At 45.5% G+C, this 27,872-nt stretch overlaps 1 protein-coding gene across 2 annotated transcripts in view; it reads right to left on the bottom strand.

The window, feature by feature from the left end:
- STAM2 (signal transducing adaptor molecule 2) overlaps window positions 1–27,872 on the bottom strand; it is a 1,208,123-nt gene that overhangs the window by 324,410 nt on the left and 855,841 nt on the right. The window lies entirely within an intron of this gene.

The following is a 27,872-nucleotide window of genomic DNA, read 5'->3' as shown; positions in this document are numbered from 1 at the left end:
CAGAACTGAGCAATGGACTCCGCGTGTGGCTAATCATGGGCATGGTGACGTCGGCGCCGATACGGTGGCTGTCGAGGGACATCGATTCGGCGGACGTCGGCGCGCAGCGCCCTCTACAAAGAAAACATTTCCGAGGCCAGCAAGCTGGAGACGAATTATCAAAGATAAGGAATACGTCGGAGGACACAATCCCTTTAAAATATATGTTTCAACAACTTCACAAAGGATGTTGCACTGTCACCTCCACATTTCAATCAACATTCTCTGCTAATCTGTTTTTTGCTACATCTGAGATTGACCAAGATGTATTAACTTGTGTGGTGTGAAATCACTGTGTTACACATTTTCTCCATATATCCCTCTACACTAGTTATTTAACAAACGATTGATTACCATATTACCTATTTATATGAAAGCCAAAATGTGCTGGTTTGTGGTGGAATTTGTGGTGAAGTGTTGTTCCTTATACAATTCCACACGGTTTCACCATCTGCACCAAATTCTGCATAGTTGCCTGTTAGGACCCTCCGGACATTACTAGCTACATGACATTTGTACACTCGACCCCTTTTTACGAAAGGAGTCTGTCTTCCTCCCTTCATTAACGGGTGGCACTGAGCATTTAGAGCCTGGACTTTCGACTTCCTTCCTGCTGCCGGCAACATTACTGACTCTGGGGTCAGCTGCGCCGTTCAGCACTTGGGCGAGGTGTCCGGCACCTTAAACTTCCTCTCCAGGCTTCCCTTAAGTGCTACTTCTAAAAATATGTTTTATTCATATTAAACTTGGTCCAATATCGGGATAGAAACTACACATTTTCGTCTTTTGCTCATTAGGTCGAAGAGGAAACAATCCTTTATCTGTTCCAAGGGCATAAGCCCAAACTAGCCCAAATCCCTTGCCAGAGTTGGTCATTATGCCATGAAACGCACCCACCTTTTCTGGAGGTTACAGTCATGCTGTGCCACAGAGCGATGTCGAGGGGTTGGTATTCCTCACCTCTCCATTCGTATCTAAAGTCAGTAACTCGCCTTTATAGTGCTCCACATGGGGAGAATCCCTTAGCTGTAGAGGCGACTGTGGCGTTGCTGGACATATTCTCCTTGCGACCTGTGGTTTCCTTAGCCGCTTAACTGGGGACTGCAATCTCCTCAGGATGCTGATGGCCCTTCAGTAAGAATCTGAAGATTGTCTCCAGGGTGAGGGCTAGATACTAGACGTCCCATTGGCTGGGGCTGAATGCACCCAAAAGGACAGATAGCCTACAAAACAGGGCTGTTTGTTCAGAACAGGACTGTTTTTTTTCTTTATAGTACAATCTATTAACTTAGTAACTGAGGAGTACCCAGGTGACAATGGGAAATATTTATTTAAATGTATATAGCGCACATCGGTCCTGGGGCATCATGGCGATGTTACAGAAAAGATTACTTATACAGGTTTAAGTGGTTACAGCAACATTACATACAGAAAGGGAGGCAGAAGGGAGTAGTTTCTTACCTGTAACTCCATTTCTCCAGCGTTGGTATCTTTCATGGATTCACATGCTTAGAATAATCCCCGTCGTCAGACTGGGAACCCTCGGTACACATATATAGTCATTTCCTATAGGAAAAAACTTCCGACACTTGTGTGTCCTATCCACATCTACGTCCTCTCCGGGGCCGTCCACGCAAGCCCCGTTGGACGTAATGGTATAAAAGGCCCCGCCCCCGCGGGTCCCGTCAGATTTCGGACCCTCCAAAGTAGAAGGGGAAACCTGCTTATGCACATATCTTGCACATTGCAATCCGGGGAGGCTGGAGGGCGCATGTGAATCCATGAAAGATACCAACGCTGGAGAAATGGAGTTAAAGGTAAGAAACTACTCCCTTCTCCAGCATTGGATCTTTCATGGATTCTCATGCTTAGAATAGATTGTATAGCAGTATCCTCGAAGACGGAGGTGAGAATGCAATGTAACTTACTTTTACAAGAAAACACTCTCAGTCCAAATATGTATACATATGTGTGTAAGCAGCAACATATTTTCAGATATAAAGATATTCGTAATACATAAATAAGATCAAGGGAACAAACATAGGCAAGGCAAGAAACAACAGCTTCACCGTATTTGGCTTACCTCCTTGAAACAGATGGCGCAGTACTGCCCTTCCCATCTGTACCTCATCCGCGTGCTGCCTTTCCAGGCAGTAATGGCGTGTAAACGTGTGTGGAACTGACCATGCCGCCGCCTGGCAGATGTCTGTCAGAGGAATTCCTGCCCATAGAGCCGCGGAGGAGGCTGTCGATCTCGTGGAATGGGCTCTAGGGCGTCCTTGTAGGGGTCTCCCAGCCTTGGAGTGACTAAAAGTAATTGCCGAAGAGACCCAACGAGCCAGACCTTGCTTGGAGATTGCCCTTCCCCTCGTCGACGGACCGTAGGCAATGAACAACTGTCTGGTAGTTCTGATATCTTGCGTCCTTTGTAGGTAAAATTTTAACGCCCTTTTGACGTCCAGAGTATGAAGGGCTTTATCCGCCGTCGACGACGGGGACGCAAAGAAAGTAGGAAGGACCAGGGTCGAGTGCTTGTGATAGACTGTCGGTACTTTCGGGATGAAAGTAGGGTTGGTTGATAAAATTACTTTGTCCTTAAAGAATCTCATATATGGAGGATCTATGACCAATGCCTGTAATTCCGACATTCTTCTAGCCGATGTAATGGCAATTAAGAAAGCCAGTTTCCAAGTTAGGAACTGCATGGAAGAAGAGGACATTGGCTCAAATGGAGGCTTCATTAAGGCAGCCAACACCACATTTAGACTCCACGACGGTGGGAACCGTTTCGCAGGGGGGAAAGTTCTAAAGAGACCCCTCATAAAATGTTTCACCAGTCTGTCACTGAATAATGGTGGAGACTGTCTCCTCCTCGTAAACCTTGAAATGGCCGCCAAGTGCACTTTGATGGACGATGATGACAGCCCACTCTCAGCTAGGTGAAGAAGATACGGAAGAATTTGTTCAGGGGTTACTTCTAAAGGCTGAATTTCGTGCTGTGTTTGACACCACGTACAGAACCATCTCCATTTGCATATGTATGATTTGTTAGTCGAAGGGGCCCTAGCCGCCTGTAGAATTCTCTGGCAATCCGACGAGACTTTCAAGTTGCCAAACTCTGAAAAGTCAGGAGCCATGCTGTTAAGTTGAGGCTGTCCGGGTTGTGGTGCCACACCGTTCCCTTGTCCCTGGACAGTAGGTTCGGCACTTTCTGGAGAGTTATAGGCTGTTCCAACGACAGATGTAGGAGGTCGGAAAACCATGGTTGTCTCGGCCAATACGGAGCCACTAGAATGACCCGGCATTTGTACCTGCGAATCCCTTGGATTGTCCTCCGTATAAGGGGGAACGGAGGGAAAGCGTACAGGAATTTGTCCGTCCAAGGAAACGAGAACGCTTCCCCCCCAGGGATCCTTTTTGAGGCCATCTGCTCGCGAACTGTTCGCATTTCCTGTTTTCCTTCGTAGCGAAGAGGTCGATTGAGGGGGTCCCCCACCTTTCGAAGATTATTTGTAGCTGACCGGTGTCCAGCTCCCACTCGTGTATTTGAGCCATTGTCCTGCTCAGGGAATCCGCTTGCACATTCTTCACACCCGGGAGATGGTAAGCCACTAAGGATATGTTGTGTTTCAACGCCCAGTGCCAGATCTTTTGAGCTTCCGCCGAAAGGTTCCTGGATCTGGTGCCTCCTTGCTTTATCAAGTAGAACATGGCTGTCGTGTTGTCTGTCAGCACTCTTACTTTCGATCCTTTGATATGTGGAAGGAATGATTTTAAGGCCCATCTCACTGCCCTCAGTTCCAGCACGTTGATGTGTAGGTGCGATTCGGTCGAAGACCATCTGCCCTGGGTTTGATGATCGTTCATGTGTGCTCCCCAGCCCGTCAGGGAGGCGTCCGTGATGATGGTGTTCTGAAATTCCGGCTCTTGTAGAGGAACCCCTCTGTCCAGGTTGTGAAAGATTTTCCACCATTGGAGGGATCTGATGACCCCCTCGTCGTCGACGGTTATCCTGTCTGACCACCGGCCCCTGGCCTGTTTCCATCTGTCCGACAGGAACTCCTGTAGCGGCCTCATGAACAATCGGCAGTTTGCTACCAGGTGGATGCACGAAGCCATGGAACCCAGGATTGCCACATATTTTCTCACGGAAAATGTGCTCTGTAGGCGAAGTTGACTCGTCAGTTGTTTGATCTTCAATATTCTGTCTAGGGACGGTTTCACTATTCCCGAGTGGGTTTCGAATTGAGCTCCCAAGAACTTCAAGCTCCTTGAGGGCTTTAGAGAAGACTTTTCGAAGTTCACTGCGAACCCCAGTCGTTGCAGAAGTTGTAAGGTGGCTTGCACGCTGTCGTTGGTCGACGCTGGGGAGGATCCCCTCACAAGCCAGTCGTCAAGGTACGGGTATACATGATGCCCTCCTTTTCGCAGCCAGGCTGCCACAGGTGCCAAACATTTTGTAAACGTTCTTGGGGAGGACTTTAGACCAAATGGGAGCACTGCAAATTGGTAGTGTGTCTGACCTACCATGAACCTCAGAAACCTCCTGTATTTTTCACACACCGGAATGTGGAAGTACGCGTCCTGTAGATCTAGTGACGCCAGAAAATCGTCCCTTTGGACGGATTTGATCACCTCCTGCAGTGTAAGCATTTTGAATTTTTGACTCTGTAGGGTCTTGTTGAGGTCTCGCAGGTCGAGAATAGGGCGCCATTTTCCGTTTGGTTTCTTTACCACAAAACACCGCGAGTATACCCCTAGGCCTTTCTGCGATGCAGGGACTAATTCGATGGCGCCTTTCTGTAACATGAGCGTTACCTCCTGCCTCAAGATGTTTAGATGGGCTGGGATAGGTGTATTGGTGGACATTTTGGAGGTTTGCATTTGAATAGTAGGGAATGTCCGTACCTCACAGTGTCCAAAACCCACTGATCTGTTGTGATGGCCTCCCATTCCTCGATGCAGCTTGACACTCTTCCTCCCAGAACGGTACTCTTCCCGTCATTGCTGGTCTTTCTGTTTGCTGGTCGACTACGAATAAGTTGGTCGTCTCTTGGAAGACTGGAAGTTTCTGCGCCGGCTTGTGGTCTGAGAGGCGCGTCTATATCCTTGTGAAGGATACGCTGATCTACCAAAAGATCTATCCCTGGTTGCTGAAAATCTTGAGTTTCCAGATGCTCCTCTAAAGGGACGAAAGGAACGAAAGGGCTTACCACTCTGGAGAGAACCCAACGAGCGTGCTGTATCTGAGTCCTCCTTCATGCCCTTCAAGGCCTCGTCCACCTTTTCTCCGAAAAGAAGATCACCTTCGAAGGGCATGTCCAAAACTTTATACTGTACTTCGGGTCTGAAGTTGGTGCACTTAAGCCAAGCCTGGCGTCTTAGAACAACTCCGTTATTTATTTGTTTAAAACCCGAATCTGCCAGGTCCACCGCTATGTTAATAGCATGATTAGATGCTTCTTCGCCTTCTCGAACCAGGGACATAGCCGTTCTTCTATGTTCTTCCGGGAGGTGGTCCAGAATAGGTGCCAGTCTGTGCCACATCTCCCTGTCATATCTGGCCACAATCGCCAGGGAGTTAGCTGCTTTCACCGTTGAGGCCCCCACAGAAAGAACCTTCTTACCAAACACGTCTTGGCGCCTCGCCTCATTATCTGGAGGGGTAGAGCATTTATGTTGGGCCTTTGCTTTTCTCGTCGCTGCCGACGACACCACCGAGTCCGGTGTAGGCTGAGCCGAAAGACACTTCGGTGTAGAGTCTGGTACTTTAAATTTCTTTTCAATGCGGCCTTTGACAGCAGGCTCAGAAAATGGGTGACGCATGGTTTGAACACCTTCTTTCCAGACATGGTCTAAAATGGGTATTGAGAATATTGAGCGTCTACTCTTGCCCATATGGTGAAAAAGAAAACAGTCCTTTTTCTCCTCCTGTTGGACCAGGCCAAACTCCTTGCACGCTTTTTCCATCATGGAATGAAAAGCACCTATATCGTCCGGTGGTGACGGGTGAGTGGGACTCTTTGGTGTTTCCATTTCCACATCCGACACCCAGGATGGATCCCTAGATGGTGAGAGGGATATATCTGACGCTGACCCATGGTCAGATAGGGAGTCCGAAAGCTCACCTTCCTCCTGGATTGCTGGAACAGTTGGAACCCCGATAGATCTGGTCGGGCGGTGTGAAGGGCCGGGCTCGTCGACGGGGGGTGTCGACGGTACAGGTGGAAGCCTTTCGTCCAGCGATTTCAGCAGCGAGTGTAAGGAGGACAGTACCTCCACGACACGGTCGCCTGAGAGCTTGGAGGTTGAGTAAACACCTGAGAGCAGGTTGCTCCTGATGGAAACCTGGCTCGTAAACCGAGGTCCTCCGGGCTCACAATTCTGAAGCCGTTGTCTTCTTTCGAGGCAATTGACGCTGCCTGTTCCTGTAGCAATGTGTCAGGCAACCCCATATCGAATACTTCTGGTCTCCAGGCCAGAACTTCCGTCGACGAGGCCATCGTCGCCGAGGTCGTCGCCGGGTTGATGACCGGTGAAATCTACTGCGTCAGAGGCAGTGAGGACTCCGACTGGTTCGTCGACGATGGGCCTGCAGGTGGTTTAGGCGGTCCCGCCTTCACAGCGCTCTCCCTGCGTTTATCCGAATCTCCACTCGTGGCTGATCTGTGTTGATCGCCCGAGGAGGATTTAGGCCTTTTCTTTCTTTTTTTCGACGAAGTTGACGACGATGTCTTTCTTGCAGAGTCTTTAGAAGAGTCCTTAGAAGAGTGACTTCGTGGAACGTCCTTTTCCACAGGTCGTGACTTCTTAGCTGGAGGTTCCGACGAAGTTGGGCGTCGAGGGGCTCCTGATGTTTTTGCGGAGGCCACGCTGCGCACAGAGCCCACTTCTGACTGAGGGTACGCTCCCGCACCGTCATTTAACCAGGATACCAGCCGTCGATTTCGATCCTTCAGGGTTTTCTGGGAAAAACCTTTACATATTTCACACTGGTCTGCCGAGTGGTGAGGGTGGAGGCAATAAATACAGTCTAAATGGCCGTCCCCCTCGTAAACCTTCTTTAATCCGCACGTGGCACACGGGCGAAATAGAGGTTTTCCCGACATTCCGAAAAAAATTAACAAACTCACAGGAGTTCGACAACTCGAAAAATCTAGCAGTAGAGACTACGCGAGGAGATCCCACTATCTTTGGAGACGGTTGAAATCTGACGGGACCCGCGGGGGCGGGGCCTTTTATACCATTACGTCCAACGGGGCTTGCGTGGACGGCCCCGGAGAGGACGTAGATGTGGATAGGACACACAAGTGTCGGAAGTTTTTTCCTATAGGAAATTACTATATATGTGTACCGAGGGTTCCCAGTCTGACGACGGGGAATATTCTAAGCATGTGAATCCATGAAAGATCCAATGCTGGAGAAAGAGATATGCATGTTCTGTGGTTACAAAAGTGCAGCATATCAAGCAGGGGAGAGAAGCAGGTGGCAAGAGGACACACTTACACTTAATTGAACAGTTTGGTTTTCAGCATTTTGTGGTAGACATGGTAAGATTTTTTATTTCTGAGTGCCGTGAGGAGGGCGTTCCAATTTTTGGGGGCTAGGTGTTGCAAACTGGAGCCTCCTGATTTTGTTCTTTTGAAAGTGGGTACATAGATTAGATTAGAGAGATGCGGTCTGATGGGTCTGGTGGAGGTGTGGGTGATGATTCTGTAAGAAAGGTAGGGAGGGGCATTGAGAGACCGGCATTTGTGTGTAATGGCCATGGCTTTAAAGAGAATACATTCTCTGATTGGCAGCCTTTGTGCATCTTTCCTTGCCTGTGAGATATGTTCCCTTTTAGGAATATTCAGAGCTGCTCTGAGGGCATTATTTTGGGTAACTTGGAGCTTGTTAATGTTTTTGACGGCAGTGCCTAGGAAAAGGGCATTGCAGTAGTCAAGCTTGGTGCCTACTGTGGCTCTAGCAATAAACAGGTGGTTTTTGATTGAGAGTAAACGCTTAACAGCGTTGATCTGAGTGGAGAGTGCAGCGGACGAGGCTATGAACTAACCTGATGTGTCATGGTCGGGGAGGCGTCAAGATACACTCCAAGAGTTTTTACTGCTGAGGATGCAGTAATAGTGGTATTGTCGATGTTGAAGGTGCTATATTGGGGGGAGAGCGTATTGCGAGTTTCTTTGGAAAGCACGTGGCTCACTTAAAAAGCAAATGCTGGATAACAGGCCTGCCTCGGTTACATGGCCAGGCTCCCTGAGGATTTCATGGCTGTGAATGGATCTGAGGTGCCTGCCTTGATAGTGGATGGTCACCGAATGGCAATGTGACTAGTCCAGTGATTAGGCAGGGCTATCCGCTTCACAGGAGTTGCACCTGGGTGAGGACCAAGGCGTTACTTGCTGGAGGACTCATCTGAGAAGCAGATTAAAATCTTTGTGACACCACACAGATCTAGCAGGATGCTAAGGACACAGATTTCAGAGTAAGGGGTGTATATTACCGTATAGGAGAAATCGAACACATTTACAGACATGGGCAAAAATGACAAACAAAGGCTGAGTTAACTTTTGACAACAAAAGAGGCCTTAAGACAGCCAGAGTCCACAGCTCCTGCACACAAGTGGCAAAAATCAAATTACCTTCTCAATAACCATTCGAATAACGACCCAGGCATTAAAGAGATATTACTGATACTCAAGAAGGCATTAGCACCATGGACTTGAAAATAAATTCTCTTACATGCAAAGTGGAGAATTTAAAAGCATGATTGAACAATCAAGGGAGCACACCAGACAGTGCTGCAGACAATATCAACAACTGCTAGGACTTACACATAATGCCACCATGCAAACCACTTTCAAAAATACCACAGCCAAAAATGAAGATCCGGAAAGCCATTCGTGGATACAAAATATTTCCATCACTTGAATGGGGGAATCATCCAATGTAAAATCCATGGAGCCTTCTGTGGAACAACTCCTTAAGGAAACCCTTGATGCAAATCAGCGTTCATCCATATTTGTAATAGAAATACCATACAGAATACTAGCTCAGTAATCTGCGCTAGAGTATGTTACACCACCTGAAGTATAGCAAGAGAGAAAGCCAACTTGCAATATAAAAGTCATGTGAGCGGAAGTACAAACCTCTGGCAGACCCTTCATAGATGTCAAACAAGCATTGATGGCTAAGAATATGAAATGCACAATGTTGCTTCCAGCTAAAGTATGTATTGTTGAAAACATCCTTTTTTTTACATCCACCAAAGCAACGAAAGATTCTTTCGCAACGCTTAGTACTACATCAGGAAAAGCGGGTCCCCCAGATTCTTCTTCAGGGGGAAGCCAATCACCTTAAACTGGTTAGTGACACTGCAAGGCACAATTAAAATGCATCTTTAGGAGTTTACACCATTAAGGGAAAACCTTTTGATGTACTTCAATCAAATATGTCTGTAGGTATAAGGATGTTGTACATTTATTATTCTATGACCAGACAAGTGTGCATGATTTAAACTTGTTTACTTATAACGCCTAATTAGGAATGTATTATTTGTTTAGTTTATTGTGCATTTAGTTAATTACAAAACTTTAAGCACATCAAATAAGGAAATAAAAAAGCAGATCAACATTCAAATTTGTCAGTGTCGCCATAAGAGATAAAAGAATAAAAAATACAGAATTATTTACAATGCATAACAGTACTTACAAATTTGTACGGTATTAAATTTGTATAGATCAAATTTGAAAGCGCAGATTAATCAAATCTTGCCAATGCTTCTTTCCATACTGCAAAGGCTGCTGCAGTTAAAACTATAGATTCCGCCCCTAATATTGACCAAAATTGGTCGTAAAGAATGTTTTGAATTTTTGTAACATACCCAGAGTAATCTTTCGTATAACAAATTGCCAGCTCAGGACAAGCCGTTAATATGCAATGGCTAGTCTCAACTTCTTTGCGACAGAGCCGGCATAAAAAAAAAAGGTTAATTGGATGTTTTGCCATGTGCCCAAGAACAAGTAGGGAGTAGATTTACACGTAAATACAGTATTGTGCAAAATTTAGACAAATAGCTGCTAGGTATGTAGAAATGGAAACTCTGGTGGGAGTATTTCTTATATCTTTTACTACTATGTAACATGTCTATATTTTTGACTCTGTCCCACAGTCTCAATTTATTCTTTATTATCGTTTCAAAATTGGGCATGAGTCAAAGATGTCAGGCTCAATGTCCAGCGCTGCTAGATGTAAGATTTAAGTTCCATGACAAAACCGTTCTTTCATCTTCTGTCAATTTGTTTGCCCAACAACTGTAGCAAGCCATTTGAGTTTCTATTTGTTTTCAGGAATTTAGCAAATAGCAATGTTCACCGTACACACCACATAGTTATTAGTGACAGCAAACCAAATTCCAACCTTAGTGCCTCAACCGGCACCGAGTTGGGTAGATTTATAACGGAAGCAATTTGCCTTCAAGTCTGTCAAGCCAAAGTATGTGTGTACTAAGTAACGCATCAAGCACGCATAGAATGGTGGGTACAATGCTAATGTGGTAGATCTAAAAAAAAAAAAAAAAAAAAAAAAAAACTCAATATTCGATCCTCCACGTTGCACTATGTAATTATTCAAGACCAGCCATTTTTTAAAAATGTTCAATATAATCATTTCTGCATAGTACCATGCATGGTGGAGGATTTATTCTCACTGGGAAACCTAAATAGGTGAATGCCCTTGTTATTTCGAGGGCAGCATTTTGCAGTTTCCAAACAAAAGGACTTTTCTCTGTGGTGCTTTTACTCAAACACATAGTCTTTGTTTTAGATGTATTAATGACCATATAGATCCTTATGGCATATTCTGCTAAGGCATCTATCGTACGCTGCAGTCCGATGGCAGGGTCTGATTGAACAATATTATATTGTTAGCATACAATAGGTATGGTATTTGTTCACCATTTATCTTTGGTGGAAAATTATGAACTAATTGTAGTTCTTGTTCTAGATCAGCAGTATAAAGATTATATAGTATAGGACCCAGAATGCAATCTTGCTTTAGGCCGCGATTAGTGTGGTAATAGTTGGTGTGGACACCTGCAGAGTTCAATTGAATTGTAAATGAGGTATGCATATATAGCTGTTGTATATAGTCACGTAATGAAGGATCTATACCCTAGGTCTTAAGTATACCCCCAAAGTAGGGGTCTTGAAATAAGGTTGAAAGCTTTACTGAAATCGACACAACCACAATACAGATCTGTACCGTTCTGCTATTAGATATTGAAGTGTGCAAATGTTCATTATTGTACTGTAGGTTTTTCTACATCCTGTCTGATATGGACTTAGTCTATTACGTTGTTCGAGCCAAGTACTATGTTTTCTTACTAAAATACTGGTTAAAATCTTCTGGCTAGTGTCCATCATAGCCAAAAGTCGATAGTTGGACGGGTCCAATCTATCGTCCTTTTTGAAAATTGGGACAAGCACAGATTTACGCTAGCTGGCAGAAAAAGAACCAGTAAGTTCAATGTGAGAGTATAAAGACTTGCTCATAAGCTCTTAAGCTTTATGAGGATACCTACCAGTGTCTCTTCTTGTATATCTAAGTTTGTAGGATATCATTTTATTTTTTTTCTGACCCCTCTTTTAAGCTGATGGTTTTGGGTTAATTATACAAATCATCAATGTATTTAAACCATATATCTTCTGATATAGGGTTAAGTTTAGGAGGAGACAAGGACTTTCTGAATTCATTATTGTTTGACCAAAATGTATGTGCGTTGTGGGCTTTTTAGCCATCCAAATAATTTTTACCAATTTGAATTGCTAGTAGAGTATTTGTGCTGGTTCAGCCAGTTTTTGTACTGGATGGACACATTTGTAATACGTTTTTGTTTCTCTGTTATTTAACACGAGATTGCCCCTGACAGTGGCTCGGTCCCTACGATGAGACCGCTTTTTTTCTTCTACTATGGGATCAAATGGGCAGTTATTTTTATTACCATAATTGGCCCAGTTATTACTATTTATCTGTGTATTCTGCACTTCAATATCGATCATGCGTTCCAAATCTCAGTCAGCCAAAATCAGGGCATTCTCAATAGTTTTTGGGTCAAGCCATGAGATACAATTCATTTCCTTTATATTTGTAACCAATCATAGTAATCGGTTCCCCTGTGTGAGAAATGATGTTCAAGTTTCTTATCATATTCATAGAAGTAGTATCAATATCAACTGCAAGACAGCATGGTCACTCAAGTTATTGAACTGGGCTTAGACAGGTCTGCAACTCTCTTTCAGTACTGCATCAGTGAGGACAATCAATATGTGATCTTAAAATTCCATTTGTCCAAGTAGAACTATCAATATCTGTCTTGGGAGGGGTACATCATAGATATGTCTGTCATGGTGCATGCTCCCAAAACCCCGAAACTGGTGAGCCCATCCCGGACTTTGGCTTCCTTGGGGACTTCCCAAGCCCCAGCTAGGCTCACCTGGACTCAGTCCTGGCGCCGCTGGCGCCAGCCACATTGTAGGTGCTAATACATGGGCCATATACCTGGGTGTGAAGAGGCTGAACCATTCAGTACAGGGTGTGGCTTGGGACTACTTTACCTGGAGACAGGATACGGTTAAGGGGGTCTATTTTCCTCAGAATGTTTTCCTGGAACTAGAAACTCCATCGAGCAGTTCTTCATCATTCCAGCATCGCGCCGCAACTTAACCCGTCAAGCGGCTCTTCCATCATCTTCCTGGAACTGCGCCGCACCTGCCGAACAGAACAGACAAAGCAGGTTAGTCGCACACAGCAAGGCAAGCTAAATACAGCAAACAATTAGTGCGCCCCGCACAGCGCTAAACTTACCAGCTGGAATCCTGCTCATCGTCGTCAGGAGAGTCATCCATCATCCGAAAGCCCCACCTGAAAGACAAGAATGAACATTAGATATTTTGGGCAAAGACTTAAGACAGCTATTTCAAGGAGTTATTGGAATAGAGACTTACCTGCTTACGCCAGCCTTTCCACTTCAGCAATCTCCATAGGATCAGTGAAGTAACTAGATCCTGGAAAGACTGTGAAACCGCACCCCTGCCAGAGTGTGCAGGACGGAGAGCTCGCCCATTAAAAAACCAAGGTGAGCCAGAGGAGGAGAAGGGAAAATCGGAAGGAGGGGAAAACCAAAACCAGCTCAATTCTATTGGCTAAAATCTTGTTTCGACTTGCAGACGAACATCTCATGAGGCAAGAACGAAGGGAAGACGCAAGCTACCACCCTCCGTTAAGCAGAGCAACACCAGTGCAGACATCAACCTTCGAACACGATCACGCCCCCGTGGAGACCAGGTGAGCGTAACAATGTCAAGTCGTAGAAACGTGTAAATCGTGACCAAAGGCAATTGGTCTCGTTCATAGGAGGGGTAGGGAAATGCAGATTTCTTTTGTTCAAATCGCCCGCTACTATGATGAAACCCCATGGGGAATTTCTCGTACCACTGTAAAATAATGTTATCAAGTAGGTGATGAATAGGTTTAGTATGTGGTCCCCCCCCCAGAGGATCGTATAGGTTTATGATCAATATATAGTATAGTATAACTTTCGATAACTGCAAAATCGCCGATAGAACTTAAGGGGAATAAATGATGTTTGGAAATTGTGTCAAAGTATAGTTTGACTTTGCACCAATCGAGCGGCCGCCACTGGCACGTCCCCTTCTGGAAGGAATTGCATAATTGTGGATAATCTGATATCAGTCGATGGAAAACATTTGTGTACACCAATTTTCCTGTAAAATGAAAACATTGCTTGACTCAACAATCTATCCCGGCCGGGTGGACAAGAAATGATCGGTATCCATGTATATTCCAGCATATACATTTTTGGCTGTTTTTGATAGTGGGGAGTTAATTTGCTCCATTTATGATGTGTTGAGGTTTCCAATATTCGGTTTCTTGGACACTAGTAATTGCTGAATCGCTGTTCGATTGAAGGGCACACAAAATTGCTTTTTTCGATTCTTGTACATCTTTTGCGTAGAAGCCATTTTTTGCTGCTTTGGGAGCAACTTCTGAGCATCTTAGTTTCTTCCCCTTATGACATGAGGGATATACCCAGTTGTGTGAACGATGCTGCATGGTTTTTAAGTAGGGCCACCATCAGTGAATAAGAGAATTCCACAAAGGCCCAATTTGTAGGGCTTCCAACCCCAGAAAGCTCAATTCGAAAGCTCAGAAGAGGTTATCAAATCGTAACTGCTTAAATATGGATAGTAATCGGGAACTATTCATAAAAGGACTAATTAGTGGGGGTTAGTTTCCTCCAGAAAAATCAATTTTCCCAGATCTTTCGTGGCGCTGGTTGTGATGAAAGGTTTGTTAGGCAGAATCCTGTGTAGTGCCCCTTAGGGACCACTACACACAAGTGGTAATACAAGTTCACCTTTGGTACAAGCCTGCACTACTATGTTGAAGTGGTAGCAGTAGCGGAGCAGCCAGGCTCATCTCAAGAGTATATGAGCAGTAGCAGATATTACACAAAGGGACCACAATTACTGTGACTCAAGCAAACACTAAATCAAGGTTTCAGGAAAAAAATATAAGTACATTTATTTTTAAACTATTTGTTACAAACACAACACATCTATTAATTCAAAACCACACATAAAATACACTACAACCAACCAATTCATTTGGTACAGTATAACTCAAGGTAAGTACCCTATGTTTTAGGACCGGGAATACATATGCGATCACTTTTTGACAGTAATGACAGTTCTTTCTTACTAAAGATACGCGTATCCACGGCAAGAAATGTTATCAGGGCAAAAACACACTTAGCACCCGAGTTAACCAGGGAGAGTTGGGGGCAAAAATCATAGGCAATACTTTTTTCAGGGCAGACAGAATCAGAGAACACTCGATGACAGAAAGACCAGAGTCAATAGGCTGGAGCCAGTGTCAAGTGGAACCGGGTTCCTGTTGTCGAGGATCACACAGTCGGACAGTTCAAGATTCAACGCTGCTAGGAGTACTTGGATATTGTCAACAGAGGAAGCAAAAGTTATAAGATGGAGGGAAGACAAGGGCAAGCCTTGGAGGAGGAGAAAAGGGATTCACCCTAGCGCCTCGAAGCAGAACACAGTACCTTATTCAAGGAAGAAGCTGGTGCCACAGCAGTTGTTCCTGGTGGTTTCCTGCAGACCCATGGTTCCTGGAGCTTCATCAAGAAGGACAACGTCTGGAGGGGTCTGCACTACGCAGGGATGAAACTAGCAGCAGCAACGGTGAATAAAAGGTGTGCTCCTTTAAAACAGGAGAGGCTCTTCAGATGGCTATCCGGACCACTAGAGCAGTGTGCAGCAATTTCGACCACGAAGAGGATCGTCTGGCTGTGGAAGATGAGCTGGTTGACCCCACCAAGCTCAAGGGAAGACGACTCTGGACTGGATCTTCTCTGGTCATCGAAGGGTAGATGGCTCAGGACTGCAGCAGGGCTTCACCGGGACGGGGTAGTTGCAGCAGCCGTCTTCTTCTCTGCTTCTCTTCGGTTCCTTGTAGTTCCGGTGGCGACTCTGACTTCCAGCCCAAGAGTCCTGCCTTTTATGCGAAAATCCCCCATTCACGCAGCCTGGCTGTCAATCACGCAGCAGGGGGGTTTGTCCAGCCCGGACAACCACCTCAGCCAATCATGGCAAAGTGCGACTTGGGTTTCCTAGGATACCTTGTGCAGGGGGTGACTACACCCCTCCCTCACATTCAGCCCACCTAGACACCCAGGTGCCTAGAGCAGGGCTTCTTGGCAGAAGCCCGCCAAAAGACAGTGAACAAAGAAGACAAACCTGGTTTGCCGCGCAAAGTAAAACACAATAAGGACTTTAACAAAAAGAAATGGCGAATAAACCCGGCCGGAGCCAAAAGAAAAAGTATTTGGTCAAGCGGGTTTATGTTCGAGGCTAGTATAATAGCCTAAAACAATACCACGTTTATATAGTATAAACGCGGTAGAAAAGTTAGGGTAGGTACCACTGCCACCAGCCAAGTCTAAATGTTAAAAGAGCAAAACAAAGCTCTAGGAGGTACAGATAAAAAGGGTTAAGAATTAACCCTTTCCAATACTCCATGTAAGATGGGGTGTAATGGATCTGTAGTTAAATGACTATGTAAAGTTAATGGCAACTTTACCCTTTTCTGAGGGACAGTAGTCAGCCTCAGAAATGGAGTCGGTGGGAAGTCTAAAAGACAACCCTGTGTCACTGCACTGAAGGTGCAGTGTAACAGACAAAAGAATGGGGCTACTGAAGTGGTGTACTCCAGAGTCCACAATCACAAAAACAGATGAAATACACATGGCAAAACATGGGGAAGAGTGGGGGAAAAGCTCACACTCTTACCAAGTGAAAAAATAAACTCCAGCAATCCAGCAAAGCTGCTGGGGGACTCACTAGGTAAGGGAAATTAGCCATTGAATGAGAATTCTCCATAACAAGGTTTAACAATTGTTGTAGTATTAAACCTTGTGTCAGCTTATGGCATAGTCTCGAGTTGGATGGTGGTAGCTGAAACACCAGTACAATTTTCAGTGGAGGGACTTGGGACGCCAGCAGTTGGTCGTTTTTGAACAGCAACACGTGGCTTCGATATCCCGACATGAATATCCAGATTTCTGTGGTTTTGTGTCCAATGTGTCGGTAGAATGAAGGTTAGGAAGGCCATATAGGTGAACTTGCTGGACCGAGCCATCAGACAGTGTATTAGATACTAGTATCTTCTGTGGGTTTTGTGCTTTGAGTTTTTAATTCAGATGTTTTTGGGTTCCTTTCGTCATGATTGGGTGCAACAAGGCTCTTCTGGCTATTATAGAATGTAATCATGTTATCTCTTTTTAACAAAGCCATAATGCATTTTTTAGCTCTGGAACCGGTGGGATGTGCATCTTCTCATAGTTCCAGTTATCAATAGGGGCATCAGCCAAGTGGATAAATGGACACAGTGCCATTATAGATGAACTTAGCTCTTCATCTAGTAGTGCAGGCGGAGAACTGAATAATTTTGTTTTCGTGAGATTGGGTCAGGCGATACTGTTATTGCACTCATCGATATTAGAGCACTCACTTTTACTAATGTTAAAGGATATTTCTACCGCCCACTATCACCACCCGAGTGGTCCCCTGGCGCTCTGGAACCTCTGAAAAAGGGATGGGAGGTGAGTTAGTGGGCAAAAGCTGGAAAAGTGCAAGAGAGCAGTGATGTGCTGTTGGCCTCAGCCCGGTGGGTCTGTTGGCTGGGCTTGGGGTGTTTTACCGTCAGTAGTCGTCGTGTGCTGTTGTGCGAGTCTATGTGCGATTTGTTTTGTGTTGCAGTGTAGTGAAGTTTGTGCAGATTGTTGTGTTATAGGTTTGTGGTTGCGTTTGGTTATAGTTTGAGAGGTGTATGCATGGGGGTGAAATTGTTAGTGGATTGGTTAATTGGCATTGCTGTCCAGAAGTGAGGCGCTGAATTTCCGTGTTCTTTCCAGGTGGGGTGCGGGAGCATCTCTGCGTCTTCTGTCCTGATCTGGGTTGTCCGATATTCACAGTCTCTTTCACACATGGCATCCACTCACATTCATAACCCTATCCAAGTTCGGCTTCGGCCACCTTCTTGACACCTGTCTGTATGCGGGCAGGTAGGCGTCTGTGCGTCCCTTACAATCTGGCCCAGAGAGCATTCCCAATCTAGTCGGTGCGCAGCATTGACTAGCCAAGGCTACTCCATCCATATGTGGCGGATGGTTGGCATTTGTCATCTTATTAATTCTTTTTTTTGCAGGCTATCACTCGCATCCCATTCAAAACGTGGCACATGCCATCGCTTGCAATTACATCCAGGGGCAGCACCTGCTTTCATTCACGACTCCATACGGTCAGTGCCCGTGCCAATGTCGACAACTTTGTTCAAGTGTGGCAAGTGCTAACATTCACACAACTCTATACAAGTATGATACTTGGTAGCGATTATCGGGCGGGTGAGGCTGTCCACCAAGCTCTTTTTATCCACCAAGAGATGCACGCTGCAAACCATTTTCAGTAGTGAGTCGTTATTGTCAATTGAGCGGTCTAATGTCTCTGATGATATGGAAGAGTTTGTTTTTGTTAGCAATCTTAGCTTCGAAAAACCCTGTAATAGCTGGTTGAAATATGCTTGATTGCATTGACATTTCCTTTTTATTAGCAGTAATCTTTGACTTTGAGTGTACGCCTTGTTTTTTGGTAACAAGTAACATGCGAACAGTAGCACTGCATAGTGTAGATTTGCGTGTGGAGTATTGTTTTATTTTTCAAGTTGTAATTTCTTCTGCAACAGTCTTACCTGGTGTAGTGTCAGAGCAGGGTCGGGCGTCACAGGACATTCACAGCCACACTGAAGCTAGCACGCCGAGTGCTGACACACATGCCTGTTGGTCTTATGGTCATGTCTTCAGGCAGAGTCAGTTCTGAGTAGCTGTAGGCGTAGGCAGTCAATCCCAGAGTCACAGATCCCACTCGTTGTGGCTCTTTGAAAATCCAATACAATGAAGCGTGCAATTATTCCCAGTAACACAGGACGCTCAGCCACACTCAAGCTAGCACGCCGTGAATATTAGGAAATATGCCCATTGAATTTATTGCAGGCAATTCTGGCATCATAGGGCCAAGTTATTAACTGATAAAATGAGATTGGCTCTGTGTTTTTCACTATTATGGTTGTGAGGTGCTTGTGCATTTGATAATTGCAATGCATTCCAGTCGCACATATATTCTTCACCTTCGATAATTGGGGTTCAAGCTATTATTCCTCACCTCTGATCATTGGCTCCAATAGGAGCTCCAGGTATTTTGCTTGTGGCCTTCATTGCAGGCCACAACTGTGCTTGCATGCACATTTTCTTTGAATGGTTACTAAATGTGCTTTCTTAGATTGAACCGTATGATGTTGCAGGGTGTGCTTGGTTAGCTAAGGGGGTCTTAGAGCAATCTACCTGAATTTTGTGTTGCTTAAATGAAAACGGGTGGGAGCTACACTGATGGGTTATCAGCGAGGTTGGGAAATGTCTTTTCTTTAATATCGTTGGGGGTGAAATTAGGTAATTTGTTAAGGGAAATCATCTATTATAAAAAGGAACATGGTTTGCTTAACGTTAACATTGATTTTCAGAATTAGCTCCGTGGAAAGATTCTGAGAGGCCATCCAATTCTGGTAAACAGAAATGCACAAATGTCTTGCCAAAGTCTATCAAGCTAGTGTGACTGAGCAGTAAGGCATAGACTTAGGAGAATGAGACTGAAGGGTCCAGGAGGAACACAGAGCACTCTTAATAAAACAAGTTAGGCAGAATGAACACAAATACAGTTATTTATGTAGGCATTGGACAAATCTGATCAATTAAAAAACACAGGAAAGTAAATCACTAAACATATACCAATATATAAGCAACGCTTTTGGGGTGCATTGGATGTAGAGAACCAACACTTCACTTTTAAACACAGTAGCAACAGTACTTTAACAAAGTGAGGAAAAGACAAAATAAGAGTACAAAAAAAAAAAAAAACAATGTGCAAAGTAATAGACCAAAGCATAAAATAAGCAGTGTTGAATGTCAATTTGCTATGCAATTCTGTAGGTTTGCCAAATACTTTTACTTATGTAGCACAGCTGGCGATTTAAATTACCCTGTACAAAAAAAGAAAAACCAACCTCACCCATTCTTCTCTTGCACTCAGGGCTCTCCCACCCTCTTTTCTCTTTTCAAAGCAAGTTCAAAGGGGCAAATGGAGAGATATTGTAGCAGTAATCATCTCATCCACTCTTAAATGTGCCAAAGGCCTGTGTGGAATTGCTAGCAAGAAAAGTTATTTCCTTTTCAAAGAATTGCAAACCATAAGTAATCAGGATAATCCTTTTAGTAGACTTATATCCTGTTTGGCAAAGACGGGTAAATGTTAACTATATTTTTAAGACAGTCCTGCAATGCCATTCCTAAAGTTGTTACATAATGCAGAATTGCAGTTTTTCTTCTGCAAACACTGCATTGTCTCCATGTTTTCCTGTAGATTTAGGTTAGTGTAGCTAAACACATAGTGGCAACCATATTTAATTTTGTTGGGAAAGGTGTTTATCAGATTGACTAGCTTGAGAACACTTTTGAAAGACATGCATTACTTACCCTAATAGCATTTCTGATGATTATATATGCTTACATTCACATGCTGTGCATATGGTCCGACATCCAGTGGTAACCGCAGAGTATTGCATGTCGTCTTTCGGGGACCGAAAGAAGATGTAGGCATAGGGGTGTCTGTAACACTATCCCTATCGTAACGTGTAGTGTACCCAAAATCCCTCACGCGCCGAGGTCTCTCAGATTGTATTTTTTCTGCCATGAGGGAGCCCAAGCCTATTGTGAGTACATGAAGAGAGAAAGTAATGTGACGTCTATGTTCCTTTCACCCCGAGCGGGGAAGTAGGGAGGGCGCATGTGAATCCAAGCAGATACAATCATTAGAAATACTATTACGGTAAGTAATGCATGTCTTCTGATGCTTGTTATTCTGCTTAGAATCACATGCTGTGCATAGACTAGCGAGCAGTACCCGGAGTTGGAGGTGGGTTGTGAGAAGGAACAGTAGAGAAAAGATGTCTTAGTACTGCTTGTCCCACCTGAGAATCAGACCTAGAATGCGTGTCTAGGCAATAGTGTTTTGTAAAGGTGCGTACAGAACTCCAGGTTGTCGCTTTGCAAATGGACTCTAGGGGAACGTTTGCAATGAATGCTATGGATGCCCCTGTGCCCCGAGTAGAATGGGCTCTAGACCCGAATGGCAGTTCTCACTTTGCAAGAGTGTAACATAGTGTGATGCATTTAACAATCCACCTAGAAATAGCTGATTTAGAGACAGGATCCCCCCTCTCTACCAGCTGCCACTGAAACGAAAAATTGGTTTGTTTTCCACAGTGGTTTCGTTCTTTCCACATAAAATCTGATAGAAGTGATAACCAGGAGGGCGTTTTATAAGTAAGGTCTCTTAGACTTGCTTTATGCATTGGCTCAAAGGGAGATCCCATGAGCCTGGTTAAAACCACATTTAGATCCCATCCAGGAGCTGGGTGAGAAATGGGAGGTTAAATTCTTTTAACCCCTTCCATAAAGGCCTGAATCACCGGTATCTTCCACCAGGACACCTTTTGTTGTGATGTGGTGTAGGCTGGAAGAGCAGCCAGATAAACCTTCAGGGAATTTAAGACCAACCCTGTGTCCAACAAATGGGTTAGGTATAGCACAATGTGTGTGGGTGAGCAATCGATGGGATTGACGCCCTTGGTATTACACCAGATAACAAAACGTTTCCATTTGCTGGCATAGCAATAACGGGTGTTGGGTTTCCTAGCTTCACTGAGTATGTCCATGCACCTCTGAGGGAGCTGTAGCTGTCCAAACTATATGACCTCAGGAGCAAGGCTGCTAAATTCAGAGATTGTGGGCATGGGTGTAGGGTCTCCCCCCTGTCCTGAGACAACATGTTGTATGGGCAGGGTAGTTTTACTGGTGGGGAGAGGAACATTTCCATCAGATGAGCGACAGGGGCCACCAGTATCATGGTAACTAGTTCATGGTGCATCTTGTGCACTATCTTGTTGATAAGGGGAAGCGGGGGGGGGGGAGCTTAGACAAATTTCCCTGACCATGTTATCCAGAGACTGTTCCCCTTGGATCGGTTCTGGGGGTACCTGGAGGCGTAGTCTTGGCATTGGGCGTTCACCTGAGTAGCAAACAGGTCGATCTCTGGGAAACCCCATTCTGCGAAGACGCTGGACACAATGTCTTCATGCAGTCGCCATTCGTATTCTTCTGGCAGAGGAAAATCTCTGCTGAGTACGTCTGCCAGAAGATCGAGTTCCCCTGCAACATGTTGGGACAACAGAAAAAAACTTGTGTTTGAGAGCCCACATCCAAATGTTTTGGGACAGCTTGGATAGCCCTGGAGAGTGAGTGCCCCCTGTTTGTTCAGGTAATACATGGCTGTAGTGCTGTCTGTTAGAATCAGTACAGTCTTCCCTTGTAGTTGCATCTGAAAAGCCTTTAATGCCTTGAACACCGCTAATAGCTCCAGTAAGTTGTTGCAGTTGGACGCTACTTGTGGGAACCACACTCCATGCGCTGTCTGCTGAAGCCGGTGAGCCCCCCGCCCCGTGAGAGATGTGTCTGTCATGAGAGTGGCTTTCACTGCAGGGGTGGTGAAGGCTTTCCCCTTCCGAAGGTTTTCCCTTGACCACCACTGCAGAGAGAGAGAACGAGGGCTGGCAAGACAACTACCAGATCTTCCCATTGTCCGCTGGCCTGACACCCCTGGCTGTTGAGCCACTCTTGCATGGGACGCATGCGCAGCCGCGCATGTGGAACAAAGTATATGCATGACGCTATCATCCCTAGCAAACGCATGGCTTTGCACACCGTCAACTCCCGACTGGCTACATATTGAGGCATCTGAAAAAGCATGTTCTGAACTCTCTCGGAGGCCGTCCTTTGTTGGGAGAGTCCCCAGGAATTGTTTTACTTGACTGGGGACTAGACTGGATTTTTTCTCGTTGATGGAGAATCCCAGACTGAACAGAAGGTCTATGGTCCTTTGGGTGTTAAAAAAAAACATGTGTCGTACAAGTCCCCTGTTATGCGCCAGTCGTCGAGGTAAGGGTAAACCGGGACAGATAGTCTGCGCAGGTGTGCTGCTGCTACTGCCAGTACCTTGGTAAACACCCTTGGCGCCCAGGTGATGCCAAAGGGGAGCACTTTGAATTGGTAATGCCTGTCCTTTATCATGAACCTTAGATAATTGCTGTGTGCGGGCAACATTGAAATATGAAAGTATGCATCCTTCATGTCCAATGTTGCCATGTAGTCCCCCTGTTTCAACAGTGGGATCACCTTCTGTAGTGTTACCATGCAAAACTTTTGAGGTTTTATCAATTTGTTCGCTGGGTGCAGATATAGAACAGGGCGCATGGTGAGGTCCTTCTTGGGTACAAGGAAGTACACTCCTTTACCTGAAGAATAGGGACGGCTTCTATGGTGTCCTTTCCCAGCAGCGCTTCCACCTCTTGATTCAGGATCTACAGATGGTCTGGTGAGAGGCGCTGTGAGCGCGGTGGTGAGAGCGCGGTGGTGAGAGCGCGGTGGTGAGAGCGGCCTGTGTCTCAGGCCTAAACCCTGAGGTTTGAAGCCAAGCATGCCTCTTAAGTAAGGCTCCCTGGGCTAGAGACCTGCCTTCTGTTTCAGCCGTGTCCGGAGTGTTCTTTATTACATTCTGGTTCATCTGCCTGCCTTCGGCCACAATATTGAGAAGCTTGGCCCTGATGGGCTCTAGGACCTCCTGGAGACCTTCCTGTACTAGGTTCCATTGAGCATCAGTATAACTTGCCAGCAGCGTAGTGTTATTCGCTATGCGCGTGGTATATGCAGCAGCCAAGGTAACCCGCTTACCTAAGGCATATAACCTCTTGGATTTTCTATCCGGAGGCGCCTCCACTGTAGCAAGGGGTACTCCTACCTGTTTCCCGGTGGTAGTCACTACCAGGGAATCAGGGCTGGTGTGACCTTTAATATATTGAGGGTCTGAAGGAGCTGGCTGAAATAACTTTTCTACTTTTGGGTTCACTGACCGGGTCTGAGCTGGTGACACCAGGGAGGGGGCCAATCTTCTCTTAATAGAATTAAGGAGGGGAATGGCCTGGCTAGAGGGAGGGTTTCTCCTTGAGAATGTCTTCTACAAAGTCTTGCTCAGGCACTGCCTCTGGAGTAGTGATTTGAAAGTGATCTGCTGCCTTCCTTAACATGGCATTGAAGGCCATTTGTTCGTCTACAGGTGAGGCCTGGCGTGCCAGGGTGGACGGAGGAGAATCCAGGCACAGAACATCAGTGTCCTGATCTTGTTGGGGGAGCGTCCATGGGTCCATCCCCACTTGGTGGGTTTCTACCCTATTGTCCATGGCATCCGCCTGGTCCTCATTGTAGCCCTGCAGGAAGGAAGGTTCTTCATCTTCACTGTAAATGTCCTGATTAGTATCCATTTGAACGACGTCTTCATGATTAGACGGGGGCTGAGGGCTCATCTTCTTGGAACTGTGAAGCAGATTTAAGATTAGTTCTCCACACGATCTTTTCGGGGAAGGATGTTCAGAAAAATAAATCATTTTTTCAAGACGATCCATGCACCCTTCAAATTTCTCCTTTGTCCACTTAGAGGAACTAGAAGGGCCTATGGGTGGAAAAACGTTGTCTTTCGTCCCTCGACGCCTACATTTGTCACTCGGTGTTGGAAAGAGGCTCTTGACTGTCCTCGTAGTTATCGCGAGAATCGGGGCACCATGGTGTATCTATATATTTGTCCGCGGCCTGCCCCATAACTTTCGACGGAATAGGTATAAGCCCAACCGCCGAAGTAATCCTTGCGATACTGTGTTCGATTTCTGGCGAATCGGCGTGAGATAGTGGTTCCAAAGGTCTATCTGTAGATTTACCACCTACCGCAGCGTTAGAGGGCCAAGCGGTAGGTTTTTCGCCTTGAGGACTAGTTTTTGGGCCTACCGGGCCTTTCGGGACCGTCGAAATTCCACGCTTCTTTTTCCGGGGAAGGCTTTGGATCTGAATGATCCAAGGAATCCGCCGAAATTTTCGCCGGGCCTGTTGGCGCTTTCACCTTTTTCGACGTAACTGTCAAAATAGGTGGAGGGGTTGTGTGTTTAGTGTAATGTACTCTTTGAACGCAACTGTGCCGGGTGTTGTCCCTGAAGCGAAACCAGAGTCAGGCCTTGAAGGGTCGGGGACGGGTGTGGCAGACCTAGAAGTGGCCGCCTTGAGGTCTATCACATCTGCAACGGACGTTTGGTCATCAGAGGTGCCCCCGTCACTTTCGGCGGGTGTGGCGGTGGGGAAGAGGGTTCCGCCCGCAACATACCGTACACGGCCCACCGCTTTACACAGCGCTCTTTAAGGGTCTCGGGCCGAAAGGAGTTTACAAGCCGGACACCGCTTCTCATCGTGCGTCCTGTGCTCGTCCTTCCACGGGTATCTGACCCTACACTTAGGGCAGAACCTAAAAGGAGTCCTTTCCATAGTGAAAGGGAAAGATGACCAGACCTAGAGTGTAAAGAGGGGGGAAAAGAGGAAATACATAATGGAAATATGGCCACCCCGACCCCACTCTCCCTACTGTGAAGGCCGGCCAGAGGGCCCGGCCACGTGGATGCTTCAGCCGCCGGATCTTAGGCACTGAAATCCTTCGCCATAGACTAGTCCCCTGCAATCTACCTCGAAGTTGTTCTTGCCATCGAAATTACTTAAGGGGGAATAACCGACAAGTCGGTTTAAGATGAACAATGTCTCTTATGTAAGAGCTCTGCTATAGGACAATCAGTTATCTGGGCGGAAAAAAACAATCCGAGGGACCTCGGTGTATGAGGGATTTTGGGTACACTACACGTCACAATAGGGCTAGTGTTACAGACACGCCTATGCCAATGTCCCCTTTTGGTCCCCGAAAGACAAGATGCAATACTCTGCGGTTACCACTGGATGTCGGACCATATGCACAGCATGTGATTTTAAGCAGATTAACAAGCATCAGAAATGTACATTATCGCACAGCCAAATGCTTTTGATTGAAAACCTAGTTTGGTGACCTGACGATTGCATATATCTTTGCAACTGGTGCTCAACCCATGAGCTGAACCCAAACTCCTAACATTCTACTTTATCAACGTGTTGCTTTATACCAGTTCCCAAAGGGGACAGATGTTGGAAAAAGAAAATATTCCATCTAGTTTGCCCGCATCTCTGCCTGATATGCCATCTACTCTGTTGAGTTTCTTATTTTATTTCCTTATTTTCCTGCTTAATGAATACACAAAGCTCACTAGATGTTCACACAAATTAGCGATAACAGTTCCAGTCAATCTGTACATCAACAGACCTATTGCAAAACCGTACATTGTAGTTAGTTTCAGTGTTCTCCTTGCTATATGATTATGATTTTACTGCGTATTAGCGGAAATACCAGAAAAGATTGAAGAAAAAAAAAACAGATGGTATATTTGACTGAATTTAGGCTGTATGAAAATCCTGTACAACCAACAATTCGATCAACTTTGCCATACATGACCATTATAGCTAACAAGTGGAGACGGGGTTGTGGGGGTATCCTCCTGCTCCGCTTGCTCACTAAAAAGGGAACGGGGGTTGCAGGGATGTCCCCCGCATACGGGAATAAAGTTAGAAGAAAAGAGAAAAAAGAAGAAAAAATGAAAAGGAGCCTGCGGCGCCGGTTCCCAGGCACGTAAGTGAAGGGAACCGGTGTCACAGGGAGTCGGTGGCACACAACAAGGTGTACCGCCAAAACATAAGAAAGGGGTGAGGGGGCGGGGGGAGTGTATTTGTAGGGTATGCTTGGGGAGGCATTTACTTTTGGTTGTTTGACCATAACGGTCAAGTTAGCTACTGTCTTTTCAGCCGCAAACTTTTCCATTACGGGCAAACAAACAAAATCCATATTAGCACCTGAGTAGAGCGCTGGCCACTGAGCAGGCCAGGATGAAAGTGGAATCTGCAAGTAGTTCCTCGCATTTCATGCTGACCCGCTGCACCTCTGCCCAGCCTTCACCTTGTTCTTGGCAATGGTGCCCGAGGCAGAGTCTTAAGTGAAGTCCCTCAATATCAATCACCATGCCCCACCACAGTCCCCCAGTCAGCCACTCTGCTCACTCACCTGTGCACTTCCTGGACGAACTCTGGGTACTACAAATTGTTATTTCCAATTTAAGATAGGTGTAAATTGTTTTTAAGGGAATCAGGCACACATGAATTACACCAAGAATGGTTCCCTTTAACACATTTTTAAAAAAGTCTCAGTACTCCAGATGGCGGCCAGGCATAGCAATAGCGATAAATATCACTTTTTTGGCCATGTATGGCTGGAACGCGGTGCTTGGGTCTACCTGGCTCAGGCTGCACAACCGCTACTGGCCCTGCCTTCCCCCGAAAGTGGTATTTCACACTACACTGAAAACAGTTGATATCAATGACATGCAAGAACCATCTTGTCCATCTGAAGTTGATAATTACCCTGCCTCCCACAACTACATACTTTGTCTCCAGCTATGACTTTCCTTTTGGATTTATGACACTTCTGAACTTCTTACACAGCACAAAAAGGGGCAGGCATACAGTACACCTGACACTGCCCTGTACAACACTAACTGTACCCAGCTGCACAGAGACATGCACTGAAAACTGTTTTCAGTGCCTTTATCAAATCAATGATTTGTGTCCATTCACGCAGCTAACTTATACATTTTACAGACACTTCTCTCACTTCCGAGGTATGCAAAAATGCTGTATTGTGCTCATGTTATGTCTTGCATACATATAACTTCTGGAAACATTAAAAATGAGTACAAAGTTGCTAATCAAATACACTTGTTTGCAAATAAAAAGGAACATTTAAATTAGCAAAATCTGCAAATTAATTTGTGAAAACTAATGTATGCTTTTTAGATTAAAAGGACTAAAACACAATGCACAGACTTACTATTATACAGATCTACACATTACCTTGTTCTAGGAGATGGCGCTTAGTGCCCTTGGAGTCACAAATCTCAATTAAACCCTTTACAGGAAGCGAGGAGTAAAACAGTCTGGACAAGTGTTGACAAAGCCAACCAACAGTAAGTGGTTTTAAAAGTTAAGAACAATGGAAGGAAAGTTCATAGGAGACCCTCTCACAATCCTGCCACCTCAGGCGAAGCCCAGAGGAGGATCCTTGAACAGA

The sequence above is a fragment of the Ambystoma mexicanum genome, chromosome 9, assembly GCF_040938575.1.
Source record: "Ambystoma mexicanum isolate Mex_15411 chromosome 9, UKY_AmexF1_1, whole genome shotgun sequence".
NCBI classification, from domain to species: Eukaryota; Metazoa; Chordata; class Amphibia; order Caudata; family Ambystomatidae; genus Ambystoma; species Ambystoma mexicanum.
Note: the sequence above shows the minus strand (reverse complement) of the source record. Positions and strands in the feature narration are given on the sequence as shown.